Below are 27220 nucleotides of genomic sequence, written 5' to 3' on the forward strand. Positions count from 1 at the left end.
AATAATGCAATTGTTAAAGTGTGAAAGTGTGCACGTATGCAAGTGTGCAAGCATGCAAGTATGCGAGTATGCGAGTATGCTGCGTCATTTCTACGTCTCCCCTGCCGTCTCCCCATCTACCGGTTCCCCCACCACATACCTAACTATTCCCCTCATGCCATAGGAATTTTCGTAACGCAAGAAAATTGTAGCCCGCTCTGTAAAGAGGTTTCACTTGAAAAACATTAAATTTTGTTATGACTCGGTCTGAGCACTCTGGCAAGCGGCTTCGAGGCTCGCCCTGAGTCAAACACTAGGTGTCAGCAATTTCAACACCGCCAGCGAAACAGCGACGCGGGTCGCCGAAGGCCGACCGCCGCTGCGAGAGAAAAGGGGACAACACGGAACATCAACACGGACGCGGACAGAAGGATAAAAACGACAGCCACCGTCGAGAAGGGGCTTCTTCTGGTCACCGGCGACTGGACGGCAGGAGTCGTGACATCTGAACCACGGAGCGCCGTGGTCCTCGGCCGCCGCAGTCCGTCGTCGAGATCCTGCCGCGAGCGCGACCCAGCACAGCGTGGGTAAGGAACCTGCCGAGGTGTGGTAGCGAGGCTCCCTGATCATTGTCGGAATTAGGTTACAGCTAACTCTGTAATAGTACGTGACAGTAAATCAAGTCTCTATATTGAATTGTCTTTCATTGTTAGTCTTGAGCCTCCTATCACCCTGTCTTAGAATAGTCAAGAATTGAGATTATCTTATAGTTGAATCATAACAATTTGAATCACGTAACTTTACTTATTTTCGACTGTCCTGTAGTAAAGTAGTTCACAACTATGTATCATTGCGTCACAGCTGTTATAGATGGAACAAACCACATGAAGGCTTGGTCTCACTCGCCACTGTGTTGACTTCATCTTGTGTAATTACTATCATTTAACGGCTATTTTAGTAAATTTAAAATTATGTCTCTCTTGCATGTCATCCTGTCACAAATTGATTCAACGGATCTTAACTAAGTGTATCATAAAATATGTCAATGTTCGTGCGAATGATGATAATTCTTAACACTTATGCGACGTTTTGCACCCATTAAATTACCCAAAATAGTTTTCGGTTGAAAATCTTTCTTTCATAACAACAAATGCAAACCAAAATTATTTTGTTTTAAGTTAGAGAAATAGCCCTTGAAATGCGATAGAAATAATATAATCAACATGGCATGGAGACCTAGCCATAACTTAGCCGAGACGTGCTCTCAGTATCGCCCTCTGACTACTCTCAGTACTGAAACACGCCGCTAGATAGCAGCTTATTAAATCACGCCACAATTAAAATCATCATTAAGGAATTTCTATTAGCTATATTAAATCAGTTACACTGGGGATGGTTATAATTGTGTATGTTGTGTTCAAAATATATTTTAAAATGTTATTCACAGTGCACAAATACGAATTACAGCCACTTTATAGTTGTGTTCCCCGCGGAAACTGCATACTTTAAATTCTAAATCGGACGTACAGGTACTAAAATCCCCAAATATCTCAGACTTTCCTAATAAATAATGTAGTTGGGAAGGAAATACTGGATTCGAACGATAGCCTAATTGTTTCAATTCATGTATGTTTATTCACTAATATTTCCACTAGTCCTTTATTTTTCTATGTTTTAGACTTTAATTATATAACTCAGACTGAAATCTGTCCACAAATGAATACTTACCTAGTCATCCTACTATTTGGTTAGTTGGTCGTTGTCGGCGCAACACTGTCCTCAAACTCTCTTTCGCGCAAGTGCTGTAATCACAATAGTACGACAGACGCGACGAGGAGTACGCGATAAACTGCAAAATATCGCCATATTGAGAATATGCGATTTTTAACAACGCGACATACTGAAGTATGAAATTAGATTTAAAATTATTTCTGCCATTATTTTTTACTACATATACGGGAGATCATTTTGATAGTTAAGTTTGTTTTATGACCTATTTGAAAGAAAATGTTTAATACAATGTTTACTACAAATTATATATTTTTTGCAAAAAAAAAAAGAAAGTTTTGTCTGTAATCGTATTTAAAAGATTTTACAGATAAATTTAGTAAACTAACCTTTAAATAAACGAAATGTAATTGTATTCCTAACGCATCCGTTAAACAATATTTAAAAAAAAAATGATTCACATTTCAGTAACATCCCCTGCACGATGCGATTTATGTAGAAAAACATTCTTATCGGAAAAGCTATAGCGCCCATTCATTTTATCGCGCTGACCGAAGAGTCGAACGGGATTGGCTATAAAAATATTTTATTCGCGTCGACTCCATCACACCATAGCATAGTACATCCTTTGGTGATCGTTTATTTAGTTGCGAAGCCTCCTTTGCCAAGCACACAGCCGTCTCTTCGCTGTGGGATAATAATTTTCGCCCACACCCAACAACATGTATTGCTAAAACTCTCCCCTAAAAAAACTCTAAAATGGTTAGCAGATGTGCTTATGTAGCTTACGAGTGAGGCTTAGGAAAGATGTCGTAGCTTTCTAAATGTGCTGTGAAATGATGCCCCATTATTTGGGACTGGAAACAAATTCGCTTATTTCAATGACCTCTAGGATATACTCCACGAATCTCTATGCAGCTACTTGGGAAAATTACACCTGCTCATTGGCGACTGACTTGTGACACCTGTTAACTGGGATGCAAGTTTTTCATTGGCGCAGAGTAATTCCTGAAGCAGCATGAAGGTGAGCAAGTTCGGATTCTGTCCTATCGCGAAACGAGCCCACTAATTATTCCGGTCTCTCTCTACCCGTGTGCCAGAGACCTGGAGACACGGCGGCAGGAGTTGTTGCCAGGGCCACAGTCACACAGGCACCTGGGGCGTCGCGTCTCTCGCCTGCCGAGTACACACGCAGTCTCCAGCTGTTTCTTCTTGTGACCATGTTTTCCTCTCATGTTCTTATCATTGCCACGTATCAGGTGGCAATGTTTACACTTAGTAGTTTTAAAATATAAATGAAACAAGAACTTATTTAATTTTTCTAAAGAAAAAGTATGAATATTTATTTTTGGGCACTATATTTCCGTGATCGCAACCAACTTAACAAAATACAACCAGCAACAACTCATCATCGAACAAAATGTTTTCAAAAGGGAAGGATATTTACATATTGTTTCATTGGCCACAATGTCTGCCGTAATACAATGAAGACAAATTAAACTATACTATGTTAAATCACATAATTTCATAACAATTTTTATGTGTTTCTCTTGTATTTTTTCACAAATTACTCGTTATGTCAAAATTAAAATATTTAAAAGTTAAACTAAAATTATTGTATTTTGTTACTAAAGTAATCTGGAAAATTTTCTGAAATAATTTTCAGAATAATACATTTCAATAAATTCCGTAGTTGGCCTTTCACCGTGCAAGCGGAAAATATGAAATGCTGGAATGCGAATGCACTGATCCTGTGTAGTGTATTGCAACTGGGCTCAATGAGGTGTCGTGGATGATAAAAAAGCGATTCGTCACTTGGTGTAGAAAGAAGAGTAGTCGGTTTGCGGGAATAACGTTTCTTATTCGTCTGCCATGCTATCGTCACTGAGAGAAACTCAGGCGTCGACACGCTGTGTCGACACCCCTTGAATGTGCCCCAAAGTTTGCGAACCAAGCTACTGTCATAATGATTAGGAGCATTAAACAAATAATTGGATACTTTCTAACTGCTGGAACAATGACTGCTGAAACCTTGAAAGAGGTAATTCTGAATACTTTAAAACAATTTTAAGGACCTGGGCTCATCGTTAAAACTGTTATTTCCGATCAGGGAACACATAATGTGAAAATGCAGACACTTTTCGAAGTTAAACATTATAAACCATGTATGATTTACAATGGAAACAAAACTTTCTTTTTTATAAACATCCCATCTTCTAAAGTCAGTCGAAGAAAATTAAAAAAAAAATGTATGTGTTCTACAATGGATTTGTGGAATCTTTTCAACACGTGGTTGAATTTTATCAGTAATATGTAACCATGGCCGACGAATGGCTCCGAAAATTTCTCAGAAGCATATTACATTGCCACCTATTTTCACCAATGAGAGAATGTTTAGCTGCCCAACTTTTCAGTCACTCAGTTAGTTGTGGCATTTTGACACATGTTGCTTTAAACAAAATGCTAAGTGCTTCTGTTTTCACTGCATCTTTTATAAGTGACTTTGATTAATTGGTTGATATTTTCAATCCTTCCCAAATGTCAGGTGCAAAAAATATCAAAGGGCTATTTCAGATGACTCTTCACATTGGAAATGTTTGGATGAAATGGAACAAAAATTAAATACAATGAAGTTTATTGATTCCAAGATATCAGTTCCACCTTGTGTTAAAGGCTCGCTTCTAAATAAATCAATAGCAAAGCAGCTGTGGCCGGACCTACCCAAGAGCTTCGATTTCAAGTTTTTGATTACCCAAAGGTTGACGCAAGAATGCACAGAACCCCCCCCCCCCCCCCCCCCCCCAATTATTAGAAGCAAGGGTTTTCATAATGTCACACTGGACTGTTCAAAATTTCGAACTGCTATTCGAAGCATTATGTGCAACCAAATGCTGACACACTCACCTGACAGCAATTGTGAGCTTGATTTTTCGAAAGTATTGTTAATAAAATCTGATTTCCAGAAATATTTTGCTGGAATAACCTTGACTAAATAAGTGATCAGTGATGATGAGGAAGTTGATTCCATTAAAGACACGGTCAACCTCTAGTAAATAAAGGGTTATTTTCAGCGCATAATTACGCGTGTTTCCATTATTCGAGTACCTACAAATTTCCTATCCCTCTTATCTGCATCTGCGGAGAGTAGTATGTAAATGGGGCTACTAGATCAGGATGCAGGATGTGGTGTGTGGCCGGTGTCCGCCATCTTGGATTTGTGACGTCACGACGGCAAAAATTCCTCAAAATTCCTCAAAATTGACTCAAAATGACTCAAAATTTCCCGTTTTCGAGGGAAAAATTCCCGTTTCGAGGAAAAATTAGGATTTCAAAAAACCACAAATGTCTTTTGCCTTAGAAAGAACACCAATTCCTAAAATAGGCTTAAGCATCCTTAAATCAAGCCTCAGTTAAGCCATTTCTAGGAATAAGGATACCTTGACCTTTGACCTTGACCCCGACGGCCATCTTGGATCCACCATCTTGGATGACGTCATTTCGTTTTCTCGAACATTCCGTCATTGTGTTATCGGCCATATTGGATGATGACGTCACCGTTGCAATTTACGTTACGACCGCCATCTTTAACTTTTTTATTTATTATCCGATTTTAATGAAATTTTTTTAAAAAATTATAAAAAAATTCATTTAATAAAATTTTTAATAAAATATTTAAAAAACAAACTTTTACGACACGGAGCTCGGAGTCGTAATCATTTATTATTACTGTGACACCCGCCATCTTGAAATATGGCCGCCATCTTGAAAATCCGTAATTATTTAGCTAGAAATTCGGGAAAAATTCCAAAATTCATTAAATAAATCACTCATTAACTTACATATTGATTCGATCCGCTCCAGTCCTTGGTTCGATCCCTGAATGATGCAAAACATTTAATTTTGTATAAAAAATAATAATTTCAATAAACCATGTTCAAAATTCTTAAAGAGACATTAAAACCTCTACTGTCATCATCATCCTATAAGCCATCAAGACCACCATATTGGAAATTCGTAATTGTAATGCTAGAGATTCGGGAAAAAGTTCAAAATTCATTAAATAAATTTGTAATCTATATACTGATTGATTAGATCGACTAAGGTCCTTGGTTCGATCCCTGGCCGATACAAAACAACTTTAATTTTAAAAAAGTACCAGAAAAGTGTAAGGTTCGAAAAATAAAACACCTCAAAGTCTTTTACAAACATAATATTTATTACACAATTTCTATCCTACTACAGAATCACTTGCGAAAGCCAACAACAATCTTATAAACATTTAGCCCTGCATAGACGTGCAACGACTACTTCTTAGCTCCAAATGGCTCCCAAAGCTCCAACAGCCTCCAAATGCTTAACACAGCTCCAAATGGCTCCAAATGCTCCAAACGGCTCCAAATGCTCCAAATGTCTCCAGCAGCTCCAAATGCTTGTCAGCTCCAAATGCTTCAAAAGGCTCCAAATGCTCCAACAGCTCCAAAAAAAGGCTCCAAATGCTCCAATAGCCTCCAAATGCTTAACACAGCTCCAAATGGCTCCAAATGCTCCAAACGGCCTCCAAATGCTTGACAGCCTCCAAATGCTTAACACAGCTCTAAATGGCTCCAAATGCTCCAAACGGCCTCCAAATGCTTGACAGCTCCAAATGTCTCCAGCAGCTCCAAATGCTCCAACAGCTCCAAAAAAAGGCTCCAAATGCTCCAACAGCCTCCAAATGCTTAACACAGCTCCAAATGGCTCCAAATGCTCCAAACGGCCTCCAAATGCTTGACAGCTCCAAATGTCTCCAGCAGCTCCAAATGCTCCAACAGCTCCAAAAAAAGGCTCCAAAAGCTCCAACAGCCTCCAAATGCTTAACACAGTTCCAAATGGCTCCAAATGCTCCAAACGGCCTCCAAATGCTTGACAGCTCCAAATGTTTCCAGCAGCTCCAAATGCTCCAAATGCTTGACAGCTCCAAATGCTCCAAACGGCCTCCAAATGCTTGACAGCTCGAAATGTCTCCAGCAGCTCCAAATGCTCCAACAGCTCCAAAAAAAGGCTCCAAATGCTCCAACAGCCTCCAAATGCTTAACACAGCTCCAAATGGCTCCAAATGCTTGACAGCTCCAAATGCATAACACAGCTCCAAATGGCTCCAAATGCTCCAAACGGCCTCCAAATGCTTGACAGCTCCAAATGTCTCCAGCAGCTCCAAATGCTCCAACAGCTCCAAAAAAAGGCTCCAAAAGCTCCAACAGCCTCCAAATGCTTAACACAGTTCCAAATGGCTCCAAATGCTCCAAACGGCCTCCAAATGCTTGACAGCTCCAAATGTTTCCAGCAGCTCCAAATGCTCCAAATGCTTGACAGCTCCAAATGCTTCAAAAGGCTCCAAATGCTCCAAATGCTCCAAACGGCCTCCAAATGGCTCCAACAGCTCCAACAGCCTCCAAATGCTTGACAACTCCAAATGTTTCCAGCAGCTCCAAATGCTCCAAATGGCTCCAACAGCCTCCAAATGCTTAACACAGCTCTAAATGGCTCCAACAGCTCCAAAAGACTCCAAATGCTTCAAAAGGCTCCAATTGCTCCAAGAGCTCCATCTTCAATTGGTTCCAACTGATTCCTATTACTTTTATCGAACTTGGCATGATTACTAACATGTCTTTATCAGTATACATTTTGACTGGCAGTGGTAACGTTTTTTTACACCTTTAAGTTATAAGTTTTATTTAGAAATCAGATTTCGATAAATGATAGCTTCCATCTGGAAAGAAAATATATTAATTTATCTTCAAGTTTATACACATACATTTAATTTAATCCATTATTGTATGTAGCCAGCTTCCCTCAGTTCTTTGAGTATGAAGGATATTTCTTTAATGTTCGAATAGTTTCCTGCACAAAGCGATCCATGTAGTAGTCGTAGCCTGTTAACCAATATGTTAGGATCTTCCCATGAGGTATAATCAATCTCTTCTGCTGCCTTCATCATCCTTGCATGTTTATAATAAATATTATCTCTGGTGTTTATCGTTTTAACACCAACCACAAGGTCACTTTCATCATCTTGCCAGTGATTATCACAAGCTTGATCAGGATAATTTATTTTATTACGCCGTTTCCATCGTTTTGGTCTCAAACCACCATCACAGTCTTCGCTCTTGCATGCTTTTGGTGCTTCAGTACAGTACTCAATCATGTCAGCCTCAGATGTGTCACCACAATCTTCAATCATGCCAGCTTCTGATGTGTCACCACAGTCTTCAATCATGTCAGCACCACAAACTTGATCAGGATAATTTATTTTATTACGTCGTTTCCATCGTTTTGGTCTCAGACTGCCATCACAGTCTTCGATCTTGCCTGCTTTAGGTGTTTCAGTACAGTACTCAATCATGTCAGCCTCAGATGTGTCACCACAATCTTCAATCATGCCAGCCTCAGATGATTCATCAAAGTCTTCGACCTTGTAAGCTTCAGGTGGTTCTCCATCTTTCACATTTTCATGGAGACGACTAGATATTGGAGTAAATATATTTTCATTTCTAATGTGGCTACAACTTCCTTCGTTTGTTTTAAATTTTAAATTATTATCTTGATCTAGATCAGTAATTTTAGCATTAGCTTTTTCGCCTTCGTTCCTCTTCCGCGATGTTGTAGCCCAGTCTTCGTTATCTTTATTCATCTTAATTGTACAGGTCTTGTAATGTCTATCCAAGTAATATCTTCTACCAAAGGATTTCTGACACTGACTGCAATGAAATGGTTTTTGACAAGGACCCAAATTACACTCGCTTCTCTCATGTCGTTTAGCATTCTTTCTCAAGGTAAACACCTTGCTACAGTATCTACAGTGATGACGTTTTGATACAGCAACAAATCCCGTTTCAGGATTCATATTAGTTATTGAGACTAATGCCAGATGCAAACTAAGAGTTTTAAATTAGATATATTACTTAAATAGAATTTTTTAATTATTTCATCAGCGAGAATTAATTTATCTCATTCAAAGGTACTTGTTGCAAGTAGTTCTGCTTTTCAACAACAGATGTCGCCACATGTTACTTGCAGGTAAATAATATTTAGTTCTTTTATGCGGGATGCGGGATGCTCACTAACGATCGCAAAAGAAGGATGGCTTCGCTAGACTCCAAGGAGAAGGAAGTTCGTCCATCCTGTTAGTGCTTCTTAGATTTCTCAGAGATTATTTGACTGAGTAATGATATTTTTTTTTAAATTTCCACCTGATAAAAATATTACAAGTGCTGATTTATTGGCAGAATTTCAATAATTAAATGCGACCTTGAATAAAAAATGACATGACTCATTAAGTAAAAAATTCTTCATGCAGAGATCAATTCCTCATCAGTAACCAGAAGCACCCAGAGAAAACCATCAAAATATTGTCAAGAATAATCAGGAGCACACGGAGAAAACTACCATAATATTGTCAAGAATAAACGGGAGCACACGGAGAAATCCACCATAAAATTGACAAGAATAATCAGGAGCACACGGAGAAAACCACAGCAAGTCTTCTTTTATATCATAAAATTTCAGGAAAAAAATAATACTAAAAATAAAAATAAATTAATAAAAAATTAAAAAAAAAATAAATAAAAAAAAATACATAAATATATTCTGCTAGCTTGTGAACTTCTCATTGTTGAACAAAGATAGAGTTCTAGTACAAGCCAGAATTTATTTATGTATTTTTTTTTTTAATTTTTTATTAATTTATTTTTATTTTTAGTATTATTTTTTTCCTGAAATTTTATGATATCAAAGAAAACTTGCTGTGGTTTTCTCCGTGTGCTCCTGATTATTCTTGTCAATTTTATGGTGGATTTCTCCGTGTGCTCTCGTTTATTCTTGACAATATTATGGTAGTTTTCTCCGTGTGCTCCTGATTATTCTTGACAATATTTTGATGGTTTTCTCTGGGTGCTTCTGGTTACTGATGAGGAATTGATCTCTGCATGAAGAATTTTTTACTTAATGAGTCATGTCATTTTTTATTCAAGGTCGCGTTTAATTATTGAAATTCTGCCAATAAATCAGCACTTGTAATATTTTTATCAGGTGGAAATTTAAAAAAAAATATCATTACTCAGTCAAATAATCTCTGAGAAATCTAAGAAGCACTAACAGGATGGACGAACTTCCTTCTCCTTGGAGTCTAGCGAAGCCATCCTTCTTTTGCGATCGTTAGTGAGCATCCCGCATCCCGCATAAAAGAACTAAATATTATTTACCTGCAAGTAACATGTGGCGACATCTGTTGTTGAAAAGCAGAACTACTTGCAACAAGTACCTTTGAATGAGATAAATTAATTCTCGCTGATGAAATAATTAAAAAATTCTATTTAAGTAATATATCTAATTTAAAACTCTTAGTTTGCATCTGGCATTAGTCTCAATAACTAATATGAATCCTGAAACGGGATTTGTTGCTGTATCAAAACGTCATCACTGTAGATACTGTAGCAAGGTGTTTACCTTGAGAAAGAATGCTAAACGACATGAGAGAAGCGAGTGTAATTTGGGTCCTTGTCAAAAACCATTTCATTGCAGTCAGTGTCAGAAATCCTTTGGTAGAAGATATTACTTGGATAGACATTACAAGACCTGTACAATTAAGATGAATAAAGATAACGAAGACTGGGCTACAACATCGCGGAAGAGGAACGAAGGCGAAAAAGCTAATGCTAAAATTACTGATCTAGATCAAGATAATAATTTAAAATTTAAAACAAACGAAGGAAGTTGTAGCCACATTAGAAATGAAAATATATTTACTCCAATATCTAGTCGTCTCCATGAAAATGTGAAAGATGGAGAACCACCTGAAGCTTACAAGGTCGAAGACTTTGATGAATCATCTGAGGCTGGCATGATTGAAGATTGTGGTGACACATCTGAGGCTGACATGATTGAGTACTGTACTGAAACACCTAAAGCAGGCAAGATCGAAGACTGTGATGGCAGTCTGAGAACAAAACGATGGAAACGACGTAATAAAATAAATTATCCTGATCAAGTTTGTGGTGCTGACATGATTGAAGACTGTGGTGACACATCAGAAGCTGGCATGATTGAAGATTGTGGTGACACATCTGAGGCTGACATGATTGAGTACTGTACTGAAGCACCAAAAGCATGCAAGAGCGAAGACTGTGATGGTGGTTTGAGACCAAAACGATGGAAACGGCGTAATAAAATAAATTATCCTGATCAAGCTTGTGATAATCACTGGCAAGATGATGAAAGTGACCTTGTGGTTGGTGTTAAAACGATAAACACCAGAGATAATATTTATTATAAACATGCAAGGATGATGAAGGCAGCAGAAGAGATTGATTATACCTCATGGGAAGATCCTAACATATTGGTTAACAGGCTACGACTACTACATGGATCGCTTTGTGCAGGAAACTATTCGAACATTAAAGAAATATCCTTCATACTCAAAGAACTGAGGGAAGCTGGCTACATACAATAATGGATTAAATTAAATGTATGTGTATAAACTTGAAGATAAATTAATATATTTTCTTTCCAGATGGAAGCTATCATTTATCGAAATCTGATTTCTAAATAAAACTTATAACTTAAAGGTGTAAAAAAACGTTACCACTGCCAGTCAAAATGTATACTGATAAAGACATGTTAGTAATCATGCCAAGTTCGATAAAAGTAATAGGAATCAGTTGGAACCAATTGAAGATGGAGCTCTTGGAGCAATTGGAGCCTTTTGAAGCATTTGGAGTCTTTTGGAGCTGTTGGAGCCATTTAGAGCTGTGTTAAGCATTTGGAGGCTGTTGGAGCCATTTGGAGCATTTGGAGCTGCAGGAAACATTTGGAGCTGTCAAGCATTTGGAGGCTGTTGGAGCTGTTGGAGCCATTTGGAGGCCGTTTGGAGCATTTGGAGCATTTGGAGCCTTTTGAAGCATTTGGAGCTGTCAAGCATTTGGAGCTTTTGGAGCTGCTGGAAACATTTGGAGCTGTCAAGCATTTGGAGGCCGTTTGGAGCATTTGGAGCCATTTGGAACTGTGTTAAGCATTTGGAGGCTGTTGGAGCTTTTGGAGCCTTTTTTTGGAGCTGTTGGAGCATTTGGAGCTGCTGGAGACATTTGGAGCTGTCAAGCATTTGGAGGCCGTTTGGAGCATTTGGAGCCATTTGGAGCTGTGTTATGCATTTGGAGCTGTCAAGCATTTGGAGCCATTTGGAGCTGTGTTAAGCATTTGGAGGCTGTTGGAGCATTTGGAGCCTTTTTTTGGAGCTGTTGGAGCATTTGGAGCTGCTGGAGACATTTGGAGCTGTCAAGCATTTGGAGGCCGTTTGGAGCATTTGGAGCTGTCAAGCATTTGGAGCATTTGGAGCTGCTGGAAACATTTGGAGCTGTCAAGCATTTGGAGGCCGTTTGGAGCATTTGGAGCCATTTGGAACTGTGTTAAGCATTTGGAGGCTGTTGGAGCTTTTGGAGCCTTTTTTTGGAGCTGTTGGAGCATTTGGAGCTGCTGGAGACATTTGGAGCTGTCAAGCATTTGGAGGCCGTTTGGAGCATTTGGAGCCATTTGGAGCTGTGTTAAGCATTTGGAGGCTGTTGGAGCATTTGGAGCCTTTTTTTGGAGCTGTTGGAGCATTTGGAGCTGCTGGAGACATTTGGAGCTGTCAAGCATTTGGAGGCCGTTTGGAGCATTTGGAGCCATTTAGAGCTGTGTTAAGCATTTGGAGGCTGTCAAGCATTTGGAGGCCGTTTGGAGCATTTGGAGCCATTTGGAGCTGTGTTAAGCATTTGGAGGCTATTGGAGCATTTGGAGCCTTTTTTTGGAGCTGTTGGAGCATTTGGAGCCTTTTGAAGCATTTGGAGCTGACAAGCATTTGGAGCTGCTGGAGACATTTGGAGCATTTGGAGCCGTTTGGAGCATTTGGAGCCATTTGGAGCTGTGTTAAGCATTTGGAGGCTGTTGGAGCTTTGGGAGCCATTTGGAGCTAAGAAGTAGTCGTTGCACGTCTATGCAGGGCTAAATGTTTATAAGATTGTTGTTGGCTTTCGCAAGTGATTCTGTAGTAGGATAGAAATTGTGTAATAAATATTATGTTTGTAAAAGACTTTGAGGTGTTTTATTTTTCGAACCTTACACTTTTCTGGTACTTTTTTAAAATTAAAGTTGTTTTGTATCGGCCAGGGATCGAACCAAGGACCTTAGTCGATCTAATCAATCAGTATATAGATTACAAATTTATTTAATGAATTTTGTACTTTTTCCCGAATCTCTAGCATTACAATTACGAATTTCCAATATGGTGGTCTTGATGGCTTATAGGATGATGATGACAGTAGAGGTTTTAATGTCTCTTTAAGAATTTTGAACATGGTTTATTGAAATTATTATTTTTTATACAAAATTAAATGTTTTGCATCATTCAGGGATCGAACCAAGGACTGGAGCGGATCGAATCAATATGTAAGTTAATGAGTGATTTATTTAATGAATTTTGGAATTTTTCCCGAATTTCTAGCTAAATAATTACGGATTTTCAAGATGGCGGCCATATTTCAAGATGGCGGGTGTCACAGTAATAATAAATGATTACGACTCCGAGCTCCGTGTCGTAAAAGTTTGTTTTTTAAATATTTTATTAAAAATTTTATTAAATGAATTTTTTTATAATTTTTTAAAAAAATTTCATTAAAATCGGATAATAAATAAAAAAGTTAAAGATGGCGGTCGTAACGTAAATTGCAACGGTGACGTCATCATCCAATATGGCCGATAACACAATGACGGAATGTTCGAGAAAACGAAATGACGTCATCCAAGATGGTGGATCCAAGATGGCCGTCGGGGTCAAGGTCAAAGGTCAAGGTATCCTTATTCCTAGAAATGGCTTAACTGAGGCTTGAGTTAAGGATGCTTAAGCCTATTTTAGGAATTGGTGTTCTTTCTAAGGCAAAAGACATTTGTGGTTTTTTGAAATCCTAATTTTTCCTCGAAATGGGAATTTTTCCCTCGAAAACGGGAAATTTTGAGTCATTTTGAGTCAATTTTGAGGAATTTTGAGGAATTTTTGCCGTCGTGACGTCACAAATCCAAGATGGCGGACACCGGCCACACACCACATCCTGCATCCTGATCTAGTAGCCCCATTTACATACTACTGCGGAGTTACTCTTCTAACGCGCGTGGCGGCCCCGCAACCATGCATATTTTTTTTTTTTAACCAAAATTATTTCTGAAACGCAACTGCGGTTCCGAAAAGATAATTTTGTTCGGTGATGTTTTTCGTAAGTATGCAGCACTCGAGTGCCGCGATGTTTGTGGGTTTGGAGGGCACGGTGGGGCACGCCGGCGGCGGTCAGTAGCCGCGCGCACCTGCGGCAGTTCGCGGACTGTCAACAGCGGGCCGTGTTGACCCTGCTCTCCAGTCGCGCGGGGTGTTTGCCGTGGGGGCGTCGGTCTGTCGAGTGGCTGGCCGTCGTCTCGGCCCTTCCACCCGCGAATAGCCCTCTCTCTCTCTATCTCCGGCTGGTCAACAGTGGGTAAGTCGGCTCGGAGACTGGCTCAGATCCCCTGCACTCACCATGAGATGGCCACGTCCGTGCTAGGCGAGACAATACTGCAGTATGGCGGCGAGGAGTCAACAAAAGCCCAGTCCTGAACATATATGGAACCTCAGACCCACCAGGAGCCGACCCGTCACCTTCGCCTGCCGGTCTCTCTAGCCACTGACGTCCAACTACATCGGCTTTACGTTTCGAAAAACCGCTGTACATAAATAAACCTGATTAAAAATCATCAATATGTTGAATTTTACATCCAAACTTGAGATTCCTTGTTGTTCTGGTATTGTTTCGTGCACTTTGTGAAGCGAAGTGGATAGTACTAGACCGGTGTCGCTCAACGTGGCTGAACCGAAGCAGTGGCCAGTTTTTACTCTTGATAAATTGTCTACAAGTTAGACGTTGGCAAATTTACTTAGTGCAATCTTGAGAGACCTGCAGTGTGCACTCTATAAAAGCGGTCGAAAGAATATCCATCCGAAAACGCCTGGTGAGGTTTTAGCCGCAGCGACAGGGAACATTGGCACAACGGAATTGACCAGCAATGATGTTCTACAATGGCGGAGACATCTCAGGCGTCCAGTTCGAGCAGCGAGCTCGACCACGCTGGTCGCGGGTACAAAGAGCCTTCTCGCGAGCCCACGTCGCTAACATTGGGAACGCGCCTAGGAAGAGGGTCTTCCTTCACCTTCGTCCTAGTCGTGGTCACGACAGCGAGCGGGCCGGTGGCTGGCTCTGGCGAGGCGAAGACCCATCGGGGTTAAACTGACACAGCCACAAGGAACTGTGGTTCGGATTCAGATACAAGCATTTCATGAGTATGAACTAGCTTACTATGCAAAGAGTTGTACTTTGTTTTACTTGTTGAACAGCCTATTCTTGTACATAACTATGAATTTTTACTTGTATCTATAATACTGTCCAGTGAGGTCACCTAAACTTATAAGTAAAATAAAATATAACCAAATATGTAAAACATATCACAACGTAGACGATCCGAATGATTCATTACAGAATCATTACAAAAAAAAACCTTTTGGCACAGCCTTCAGGCGTAGGTAGATTACGAAGTGCCTATTTCTTTTGGAAACGTTATGGAACAATTTACGAACTTAATTTATTTGACATATCAAATGATGTTTAATATTTCAAAACGATTGACCAAACCTTTTCTCATATACCATGCAGCTCAAATGTTTCGAATGTTTTTAACTTGATGCATACAGCATTGAATAGATTAGAAATAATTTCATTTTACGCGTACTAAGGTAGTTATGAATTTTTGCACCTGTAAACACTATATTTTATCCCTGAACCAATATGAATACGTCTAAATAAATGCTTTGGACTAAGATTTAAATAGTATTAATATGGTTTAAAATATATTCTAACTAATTCAATAGTAAGGAAATATTGATTTTTTTTTATTGTAACCCCTTTTGTACGGTATTAGTTCGTTTCATCGAAATTTGTTTCAGTCAAATGTTTTGATTAATGTTTATAATTCTTTCAACCCTTGTTATTTCCACCCCTTGCAGTGATGGTTGATTACATAAGCATTAAGTACTTAAGACAAACGTTTCATACAGTAATTAGAAGGCTAAAAATAATAATTAAGAACGGTTTAGATAGTGCATATTGTAAGGAAGTTTTATTTTTTTTTATCTGAACACCTGTTTTTTTTTAAAACACGTGGTAGTAATTGCTTGTCGTATAAAAATTTGATTCATACCAAAGTTTTTGATAATTATTAAAAATGTACAATTGATTATTTTATATTTCACCCGTTACTTAATAAGGGATTGTTTTTGTCCTTTAACCCTTTAACAGCAGTTATTTCGCCCTTAACATCAGTGGTTGCTTTTATCAAAAATTGTTTGAGACTAAAGTTTTAGATAATATTATAAGGTTTATAAACATTTTGAACGGATTTGATAGTCTACTAACTAAGGGAGCTATTATTTTTTTTTGTCATTAACCCTTGTTATTTTCCACCCCTTGCAGTAACGGTTGGTTGCATAAAATATTATTTCAGACGAAATTCCCGAGAGTTCGGAGAGTGGAGTGAATTGCGAGATCGGCGAAGAGTGTGAGAGACCCCCTCGAGAGTAGCGCGACGCGGAGCGATGGGACCGTGCGAGTGCGACTGAGTGGCGCGAGACTGTGTGAGTGGACCGGTGGTAGGGGTGAACCACTGTCGAGCCTAGCTCCAGGGAGGAGTGCGAACTGTGAAACTTGACAGACATTGAGTGACTTGTGATCATACATTTATTAGTAATGTAAATATTATAAATTAATAACATTTTATTAAACTTAATTGGGCTATCCCTTAAGAGCCCAGTTTCCTCCCCACATAAAACTCGTAACAATACATTGCGGGAGGGAGAGCAACCACAACACTTATAAGAATACGCTGAGGGCCTATAAGTATTATGGTTTCCGGATTATGTTTTTAAACTATATATTTAAAAGAGTTAATTTAGCAAAAATGCGTGTTTTCGGAGATAATTTTTTGGCATTAAACAACCCTTACGTATTTATAAAAGCACCCAAGAGCGTCGTTACACCTTTTTTCTTCATTTACCCACCATTTAATGTTATGGTAACCGCTCAAATTTCATGGTTGTCCTGTGCACGGAAAGGAGGCTGCCTTGTGCTTAGAGGCGATACTGCGCTAGAAGTACCTGTGACAGTCGCGCGTATCAACTCGCCTCACTGACACAGTTACACCCCTGACGAGGCGGGCCCCTAAGCGAGCGAGTGAGGGACGCTTCTGGCGCATGCAGCCAGTGTGTGTGTGAATACTACTGCGAGGCGCGGGGCTTCGTCCTGTTGAATGTTCTAACTGCGGCTGGCAGCATACTCGTGTCGCGAGTGAACTGCAGTATTGTCCGCTGTATACAACTACTAAAACCATAGGCATAGCTGAAATTCTTTTTGGTAGAGTTGTACGTCCCACGGATATCCACAGAGGCTTCAGACGATGGGCTCTCCAAGATTATGAAGAGCTACGAACACTTCAACACCAAATCGGTGCTCAAAAATTAGGTCATCTGGGGTGTTGGTGTCGCAATAATTAATATTGCAAGAATGCAAAATAAACTAAACATTAGGTTTGTGAAATTGGAAAAAAAAAAACAAATTAAATCAAACGCATCTAATAAAATTATTGAAACATTTTTGTTTAGACCTTATGAATAATAAAATAGAGGCTTTTAAGTTTTTCATACTATATCACGTATTGAAAAACAACATAGTTTTAAATTATAAACTGCACATAATGTGCTTCATTCTTTAAACATTCGTTTGCATACTCCTCGTAATTTACTCCCCAGAGCATATATGGTACTAAAGGTTCGTGAGCAACGGTAATAACTACTTTCTTTATAGTTAAATCTTAAAAGAAAATTTAATGTCATATTAAAATCTCAGGGAATAGTAGATATTTACAACTCCAAAGTAATGATTTTTTTTGAAGAAAGAAAAATTAACGTTTAATATTTTGGTTTTTATTCAACTGTATTTAATAGTTCTTGTGCAGTCAATTGTTTGAGGATTCCGTTAAAACTTGTAATATATGTGTGTTATGAAATACATGAAACACACATGTCAAATTTATATAAAGGCACGTTTACAGTAACACGTGTGCAAACCGGCATTTAATATATACCACATGGAAACACAATTCATGCGATTCTGTGTAAGAGGCATGACGGACTATAATGTGAAATAAATAATTTATTGTAGCGCACTAAGAATTATTATAATCCTTCCAAAATAATCTCTCTGTAACTTATAGCCAAGTTGTTATAATTTTGTTCTTGTCGTTGCTTGCTTGTGATCCTGGAGGGGAGAGCGCGGACACAGGGTGCGGCCCAGATGCCCCGCACTAGCGCGCACCGGGTGAAGCGAACAGCGCGGGCAGGAGGAGCGTGTGACGCCGTCAGCTACTCGCTCCGAGCCTCAGCACGACACACCCCTCTCCGGCGTGTACTCGCTTTAGAAGCCCGCGATACTCTTTGAAGCCGAGACACGTAAATGAAGTACACAGCTATGTTTCCTTACTCCATGCGGTAAAAAAAAAAAGTGTGCAATGTAAAATATTATGTTGAAATAAATTTGCCCACAATATACCTATTTAGTGAAGATAGACTGACTAATAGGCACGAAACTCTACGCCGTGACCAAATTTTTTCATAGCTGTGTTTGCGTTCATTCCAAAATACGTGTAATGGCTTGTCCCCAGAGCACACAATGTGGAGCCACTAGGCTGTATCTCCGGTGCATCAGTCTGTCGCTAGGGACAGAGTGCCACGTCATTAGAGGCAGGCAAATAAACATGGTTGGTATCGCCTTTATGGAAGCGAGGCGCCCAGACACTCGCCGCTGCCTTATCGCGGAGGGCTGCGGCGGCCCAGAGAGCGCCTGGCTCCTGAGGGCCGAGGGCCATTAAGGACCACTATCGCGCTACTAATGGCGCGGGTGCACCACCCTTCCCGCTGCACTGCCCGCTCCTGCTCCTTATCACGCCCCCCCCCCCCCCCCCCCCGGCGTCTAGCAACTCACGCCGCCGACCGTCAAACACCCGCTCGTCTCGCAGGCCGCGACACGAAGGCAAACCCTCGCAGCTCCACACTGCGTGGTTCACGATATTCACCTCGCCTTGCGGAAAGTATTCACAAATATTCCCTGTCTGACAGCGTGACTTTATGGACCTCTTATTCATTTGTTTCAGAAACATCACGAGTTAAGTATTGTACATTTCACGTAACTAAATTTTTTTACGCTTCTGAAATGTAAATGATAAATAAAGCTTATATTAAATTATATTGTTAGGTTTTTATTACATTTCTCGTAAGTGTAGGAGTACAGTGTATTTCCTGGTACGACTTCTAACTGGAAATTATATATATTTATCCCTCAACTTCCTAAACTTCCATAGTAACTGCCAAACTAGCTATATTTTACTGCAATTTATATTTTTTTACACTTTAAAAATATTTAACCATGCATTTTTATCTTTATTTAGCTTAAAATTACATATTTAGTGTTTTTAGAGATGACATTATATTGTTACGAAAGATAAGCAGGGCCGCGGCGCACCGGTTCAGAGCTGGCTGCGGGCCCCGTACGGCCACTGAAGTCAGGTGGCCGCCGCAACGTGAGACGTTCCGCGCGCGCCTGGTAGATTACAAGGGTTGCCGCTTTCCCCCCTCCTTCCCACCGCTCCCCGCGCGGCGCCGATAATCTGACACTTGCAACCTGATAGCTGGGGAGTTCCGCGCGTCGCCATGCGAGCTGCCTACGCCTTTCGAGAGAATTCTGCCATCGAGTCGGCGCGGAATGACGCGACAGGCCCCAGCCGCGCTCGTCACTTCTAGAAGTGGCGCCTGCTGGGCCTGTATAAACCCGGGACGCCGGCCTCTGAGTTTCTGGCAGTGAGGAGTCGGGAGTTTTCCCGCGGCGGAGTTTCCGGGGCGATAGTGCCGCGGGTGCGGCGGAGCGGCGAAGTCCCTGGATGAAGGTTCCAGGGCGGAGAGTTCAGTGGAGAGTTGAGAGTTCAGGGGGATTATTCTAAGTTTCTCGGAAAAGAGTTCCCGATCGTGATGCCACGATTATCGGAAGCTTTCTACAATATGGTATTCTAAGTTACTTTCATCAGCTCGGAACCTTTCGATTCTCGGAAGCCAACGATCGGTATGTTTCGAGTATACAATTGCTGTCGAAAAACCTTTGCCGATCGGGAATTAGCAGCCAGTTGAAATCATGTCGGATGCACGATTTATGTGTACACAAATAGTTAAACATTGTCGAAAATAGTACATTTTTGGGCATTATATATTTTTATGATATTTTACGTAGGTGTCAATTGTGTTTAATATTTTGTAAAATGAAATGTTTTCCCAGTAGCATTGAATATGTATGATTTTGGGGTGCTATTCAAGTAGTTGACCTTACAGTCACGAGAGGGAAGCAGGGCTTGCGGGAGTGCGAGGCAGTAGCGCGCGCTGCGGCGAGTAGGACTACTACAACACTTAATCGGAATTAAGTTTCGCGACCATTACCTTTTCCCGTGTGGTAACAGAAATTACTGAAGATATTTGTACATTTATTATGTATAAAATATTGATCCATAATACATGTACAAATATATTCAGTAATTACTGTTACCACTCAGTAAACGGTAATGGACGCGAAACTTAATTCAGATAAAGTGTTGTAGTAGTCCTACCGGCCGCTGCGCGCTACTGCCTTGCACTTCCGCAAGCCCTGCCATCACGTGACTGTTAGGCCAAATACTTGAATAACGCCCCAAAAACACGAAAGTATTTCTTCATAAGGAAGCGAATTCTATCCAATCAAAGAAATTGAAAAATTACATAATGTAAGTAGTGCTCCAGATACATAATAACTAAGTGTGAATGTAAAGACGTTCTTTCTATAATAACAATATTATAACGAAGATTTAATGCAAGTAAATTGAAAAATAACCCAACTTTCAAAATACATATTCATAAATTATTCGCCTGTTTCAGATATAAAAAGTTTCAACAATAACTCAGCGTGTGTATTTTCGATGTGGAATTCGATGAAAATTTTCTCCGCAAGGGTGCTCCTCCATAAAATAAAGCAACATTTTAATTTGCCTCTCACTCACACGAGATTGCCGTGCAGCCATTATTTCAATAATACAATTACCGAACACGTGCAAACAACTCTAAACATTTCACTTCAAATATCCCGTAAAAATAATTTAAGAAATAAACATGTTTTCGCTTGCTCGATCACTTTTAAAATTACTTAAGATTTTTATAAATACTTTTATCAACATTGAAACATCTGGAAAGTATATTGTCTTAGAAAACTCTGTGTTTCTAATTATAAATTTGTTAGAAATATGAAGTGTTTTTTGTTGTTATGTTGCAGTTTTCAAATCTCATCTTCGCTGCCAGAAAAATTGTAGAGGGGGAAATCGTAACCCGAACTTTGCCGAGATAGTTAGGCCTCGTAACGATACCGCACTTAGAATAGCAATTTCAGTACCTTTCGATTACGATCGTTCGGAACCGTGTGTTGCCGATCGGCCAGAGAGCTATATGTCGGAATCGATATCGAAATGTTCCGATAGAAAACGCTGGAAACTTAGAATAAACCCCCAGTTCGGGGCGAGTGTCTGGGTGATAGTGCTGCGGGTGCGGCGAGAGTCCCGAGCGAAGTTCCGAGCGAAGCGTCGAGCGGACCTCGGTGAAGGGAAGTGCGACGGCGGCGGCGGAATGCGGCGACGGAGGACCACGAGGGGTGCTGCGGCGAGAGTTGCACCAGAGGTGCGGCCCAGCGAGGTGTGCGGTGTGTTAAAACTGAGTGACTGGGGAATGAACATTTTTAAGTGTAATTGATTAATAGGCATTTTTAGAAGATTATTTGTTAGTGACGTAAATATTGGAATTCAATAAAAGTGTGTGGTAATAAAATCTTTAATTGGGCTATCCATTTACGAATCCAGTAAATTCCCACGACGAATTATTATTTCTTGTTTTTATAAATCGTAACAATATCTATACAAATGATTGCAGTAATATATATATATATATATATATATATATATATATAAATCACTGTTTTATCATAAAAATATTTTTATTTTATTTTAATGTGTCTTTGACAAAATTCCTTTAATGTCAAAAATAATTAATATCTTAGAAAAAAACTTAACTATTACGGCAGTTAAAGTAGTATTTTTTAATGTGCTCAAAATATTTTGAAATTTTTTTAGTAGACTGTTAAAATATCCATTCTAACTATATTTTAAAAAATTACAAGGACATTACCGATAAAAAATGTTGTGGTTCTCACTGGGCATTCGAGCCAGAAGAGAAATGTATGGGCTGTCACTACAATTACGTAGAAAAAAGACATAAAACTTTATACGTAATAATGGCGATGACGTTTGTCATAGTTGAAGTTAGTCGTTGGATTCATTTATAGGTGTGTTTTTTTAAGTAGTTGGTGTGATGCGTTATCAGCATTTCAGCTTGCGATAACACGTGCCTTGAGCACGGACAGGATCTGCGTCTACACGTATCTACGACGTAGGCGCGTGTGTGTGAAGTGGAGAAGTACGGAGCAGCGCCACCAGAGCGCAGCACTCGCGCTCACTTCGAGGCGAGGCCGCGGCTAGAACTCAGCCTCTACGACCACTCAGCAGTGCCACACTACCCACTCTAGCCCCAGCCGCCACACTCATAGTTCCCTGCTCTGACCTTCTGCGTGCTTTCACTAGGAACATTAGTAGGTAGAGTCAAAGTATCTGATTGAAATACGTTTTTAAGAGTGTGCCACAACAAAGAAGGGAGGGAGTAGCGAAGCTTACATCTAAATGAGTAGACTAATAAATTATACCAACTTACGTATGTTACTAAAAAAATAATCCATATGTCTTCTTTCGATACTTAGGGAATAGCGGTATTGTAATTAAGTGAGAAGAAAATCTATCAGCATGCCGTATAAGAGTATTCTTCGCGATATTTTGTTCACCGTGACGATATGAATGTTCCAGGAATCTTGCTCTTATGTAAAATGCGTTGATGATGCACGAGTTGTTTGTTAGTCATAAATTTTCAATACTTTTGATTTTGTTATCTACAAACACATTATTTGCAGGCGCACTTGACCCAGGTTTTTGATTATTTTTCTTTTACAGGATACTTTGTCTGTTTCTTTACATATTTCCGAAGATAAATCATTTTTCACAAACAGAAAACCAAACATGCGTTGGTACATCATATTTTACTTGGTAGTAAATTGATTTTTTTTGGCGTACATGCCCAGTTCATAGTTTGTGCATAAATAAAATAGTTGAAGAAAAGTTTTCTTAACGAGTTAACTAAAATTGATAAAACTTTAGATTTTTGCATATAAAAGTCGTCATAAAACAAGTTTTTAGATCTTAAAGAGGTTACGATCTTTTTTTAAATTTGTATGATGAAAAAATACATTAGTTTTTTTTAAATTTAATATATTTAAAATGGTTTTTTGAAACATAAACTCATCGTGTGTAAAATTAATATAGGCAGTGCTACAAGCAGATTTTTTCTTTAATTTTTTTTCTATCAGTAAATAAGTGAAGCCTTAAAACACAACCGTTCAGAGCATGTTTCAAGGCGATGTGTGTCGTTGATTACGCACTGCTGTGAACTGCGGTGTAACGGGAGCCAATCACTACGAGCGCTGACGCGGGCGCCGGCCAACAGCCCGCATTCCCCGGCTGCAGGGCCTTGTCTGGGCACAATGGGCGAGGGCAAAGTCGTCACGCCACGCCCTATTAGCCAGCCCAGTCGGGCCTGACGCCGGCCTGAGAAGGTCGCCCCCTCCCCCTCCGCCCTACAGCGTCGCCTGCAGCCGGCAATCTTCCCAGTTCCCTCGTGAACACGTTTGCTCCTTGTTTAATATCACCAAGCAGACACACCCCGCGTTTCAGATTCACCATCTCAAACTGAGAATACTTAGTTAATGCCAACTCCACTAACTTAAAACTGCAAGTTATCGAAGCGATCATTTACGAATAACCACGTGAATGGAGACTTGAGCGAAAGTGGTGAAGGCGTCCTTGAATAATAAAAATTTCGCCAATTGACTCGAGTACTGAGGCAATGACGACATCACAGAGTAAAGAAATTTAAAATGAGTCGAGGAATGGGGATCTCGAAGGAACGTTTTCGTATTAGTAGTCTTGCATATTAGCAAATTTGCATCCTCTCATGCTTTCACACTAGCTTACCTGCTCACTCGCATACTTGCTCACTCGCATATTTGTTCACTAGCATACTTGTTATCTTGTGTACTTACTAGCACACTTGCTAATTTACATACTTGCTCACTCGAACTCATGCTCACTCGCATACTTGTTCACTCGTACTCATGCTCACTCGCATACTTGCTCACTACCGTACTCGCATTATTGCAGACATTCTTATACACTCTATCTTGGAAAGTTTGACTTTTAACGAACGTGACAGCCACGCACCCAAGTGTGATTTTTTAGATGCTTGAAGTCTGTTGAAGCATTTTCTTATCAATATTTATTATCTTCATAACATGTTAAATTTTTCGTAATTATTGTACATGATCAAAAAAAAACAGTTTTATTTGTGTCAACTTTGAATGCATCGATAGTAACTAACAGAAATAAAATGAACCGTTACATTTAATACATTTAATGTATACTGTGAATTGTTTTTAGTGATGAAATATGTTTTTTCTTTAAACTCATATATTTTCAAACATTTCTTGAAAACGACAAAAATAGACGTCTACAAGTTCTAGATCATTTGATCAAGTTAGAAGAAGAAATCTATGGCTTAATCATCCAAAGTAAGATAGAATATTTGTTTCACATGTATGGTGACATGTGGATGTAAGCTACGATGGAAACAGTAAGACCACATGAATACGCGCTTCGAGAACGTGTTTAGTAACATCATTTGCTGGTTTTCTTCAGTCGGAAGAGTCACATTACAATCAGTTTATCCCCACACTTTTCATCTTTAAATTTCTTTCTCTCTCTTAATATTTTTAGTAACAAAATTGGAATAACGTAGAATTATAAACCATTTTACAACAATGAAAATATCTGCACAAAGTAAACTGTGTGAAAGGGGCGAGGAGAATAATTAACGTAATATGAAAATACAGGGTTGAATACTTCAAACCATACCGATAGATGAGACACAAGACAAGACAGAAAAGAAAATAAAGCGGCGAGAATAAAATGATATGACTCTGGTCTCTGGTCTGAAAACTGTTATAACGAACGTATAACAGTTTTAAGTAAAGCTTATGCTTTTATTACTTTTTATCATAAGATGCCCTTGTAAACTTAATTTGACTATTTAACAACTTCTTGGTGAGGTGAAACGACCTAGTAACCTGTAATAAAAATGTTTTATCGTCAGAAAAGTTCCAGCATCGTCGACATAAGGTGCTAGCTACTCCGACACTCCCGCCTGCAAACCAGCCCATCTGCTTCCTCCCGTCTTTCCCACGCACCTTGGAGCCTTTAACACCTGGCGTCTAATTACGCCCGCCAGCCCCCAGCACCTGAGCACAAACTAATTTCTCCGGCGAAATTATAATTACACGGCATCGCGCAGGCGGTTAATAGCGAGCGGTCCAAAGTTGGGCCCGGCCGGCTTCGCGCGAGCAATATTCCTCAGCGGGAGAGGGATCCCTCGCCAGTGATGCCCCGGGTACTCGTCGGGCGGGATGGGTCTCACTCGCTGGTGATGCCCCTGGTGCACGTCGGGCGGAATGGGTCTCACTCTCTGGAGATGCCCCTGGTGCACGTCGGGCGGGATGGGCCTCACTCGCCAGTGATGCCCCTGGTGCTCATCGGGCGGGATAGGTCTCACTCGCTGGTGATGCCCCTGTTGCTCGTCGGGCGGGATGGGTCTCACTCGCTGGTGATGCCCCTGGTGCACGTCGGGCGGAATGGGTCTCACTCTCTGAAGATACCCTGGTGCACGTCGGGCGGGATGGGTCTCAATCGCTGGTAATGCCCCTGGTGCACGTCGGGCGGGATGGGTCTCACACGCTGGAGATGCCCCTGGTGCTCGTCGGGGGGGATGGGTCTCACTCTCTGGAGATGCCCCTGGTGCACGTCGGGCGGGATGGGCCTCACTCGCCAGTGATGCCCCTGGTGCTCGTCGGGCGGGATGGGTCTCACTCGCTGGAGATGCCCCTGGTGCTCGTCGGGGGGGATGGGTCTCACACGCTGGAGATGCCCCTGGTGCTCGTCGGGCAGGATGAGTCTCACTCGCTGAAGATGCCCCTGGTGCACGTCGGGCGGAATGGGTCTCACTCTCTGGAGATGCCCCTGGTGCGCGTCGGGCAGGATGAGTCTCACTCGCTGAAGATGCCCCTGGTGCTCGTCGGGCGGAATGGGTCTCACTCACTGGAGATGCCCCTAGTGCTCGTCGGGCGGGATGGGCCTCACTCGCCAGTGATGCCCCTGGTGCTCGTCGGGCGGGATGGGTCTCACTCGCTGGTGATGCCCCTGGTGCACGTCGGGCGGAATGGGTCTCACTCTCTGGAGATGCCCCTGGTGCACGTCGGGCGGGATGGGACTCACTCGCCAGTGATGCCCCTGGTGCTCGTCGGGCGGGATGGGTCTCACTCGCTGGAGATGCCCCTGGTGCTCGTCGGGGGGGGATGGGTCTCACACGCTGGAGATGCCCCTGGTGCTCGTCGGGCAGGATGAGTCTCACTCGCTGAAGATGCCCCTGGTGCACGTCGGGCGGAATGGGTCTCACTCTCTGGAGATGCCCCTGGTGCGCGTCGGGCAGGATGAGTCTCACTCGCTGAAGATGCCCCTGGTGCTCGTCGGGCGGAATGGGTCTCACTCACTGGAGATGCCCCTAGTGCTCGTCGGGCGGTATGGGTCTCACACGCTGGAGATGCCCCTGGTGCTCATTGGGCGTGATGGGTCTCACTCGCTGGAGATGCCCCTGGTGCTCGTCGGGCGGGATGGGTCTCACTCTCTGGAGGTGTCCCTGGTGCTTGTTGGGCGGGATGGGTCTCACTCGCTGGAGATGCCTTTGGTGCTCGTCGGGCGGAATGGGTCTCACTCGCTGGATATGCCCCTGGTGCTCGTCGGGCGGGATGAGTCCCACTCGCTGAAGATGCCCCTGGTGCTCGTCGGGCGGGATGAGTCTCACTCGCTGAAGATGCCCCTGGTGCTCGTCGGGCGGAATGGGTCTCACTCGCTGGAGATGCCCCTGGTGCTCGTCGGACGGGATGGGTCTCACTCGCTGGAGATGCCCCTGGTGCACGTCGGGCGGGATAGGTCTCACACGCTGGAGATGCCCCTGGTGCTCGTCGGGCGGTATGGGTCTCACTCGCTGGAGATGCCCCTGGTGCTCGTCGGGCGGTATGGGTCTCACACGCTGGAGATGCCCCTGGTG

At 41.3% G+C, this 27220-nt stretch overlaps 1 protein-coding gene across 4 annotated transcripts in view; it reads right to left on the reverse strand.

Annotated features, from left to right (window-relative positions):
- The window catches only part of LOC134527439 (protein slit), a 1108315-nt gene that overhangs the window by 140514 nt on the left and 940581 nt on the right, over nucleotides 1–27220 (reverse strand). The gene's annotated exons all lie outside the window — the stretch shown is intronic.

Source organism: Bacillus rossius, chromosome 1, assembly GCF_032445375.1.
Source record: "Bacillus rossius redtenbacheri isolate Brsri chromosome 1, Brsri_v3, whole genome shotgun sequence".
Lineage (NCBI taxonomy): Eukaryota > Metazoa > Arthropoda > Insecta > Phasmatodea > Bacillidae > Bacillus > Bacillus rossius.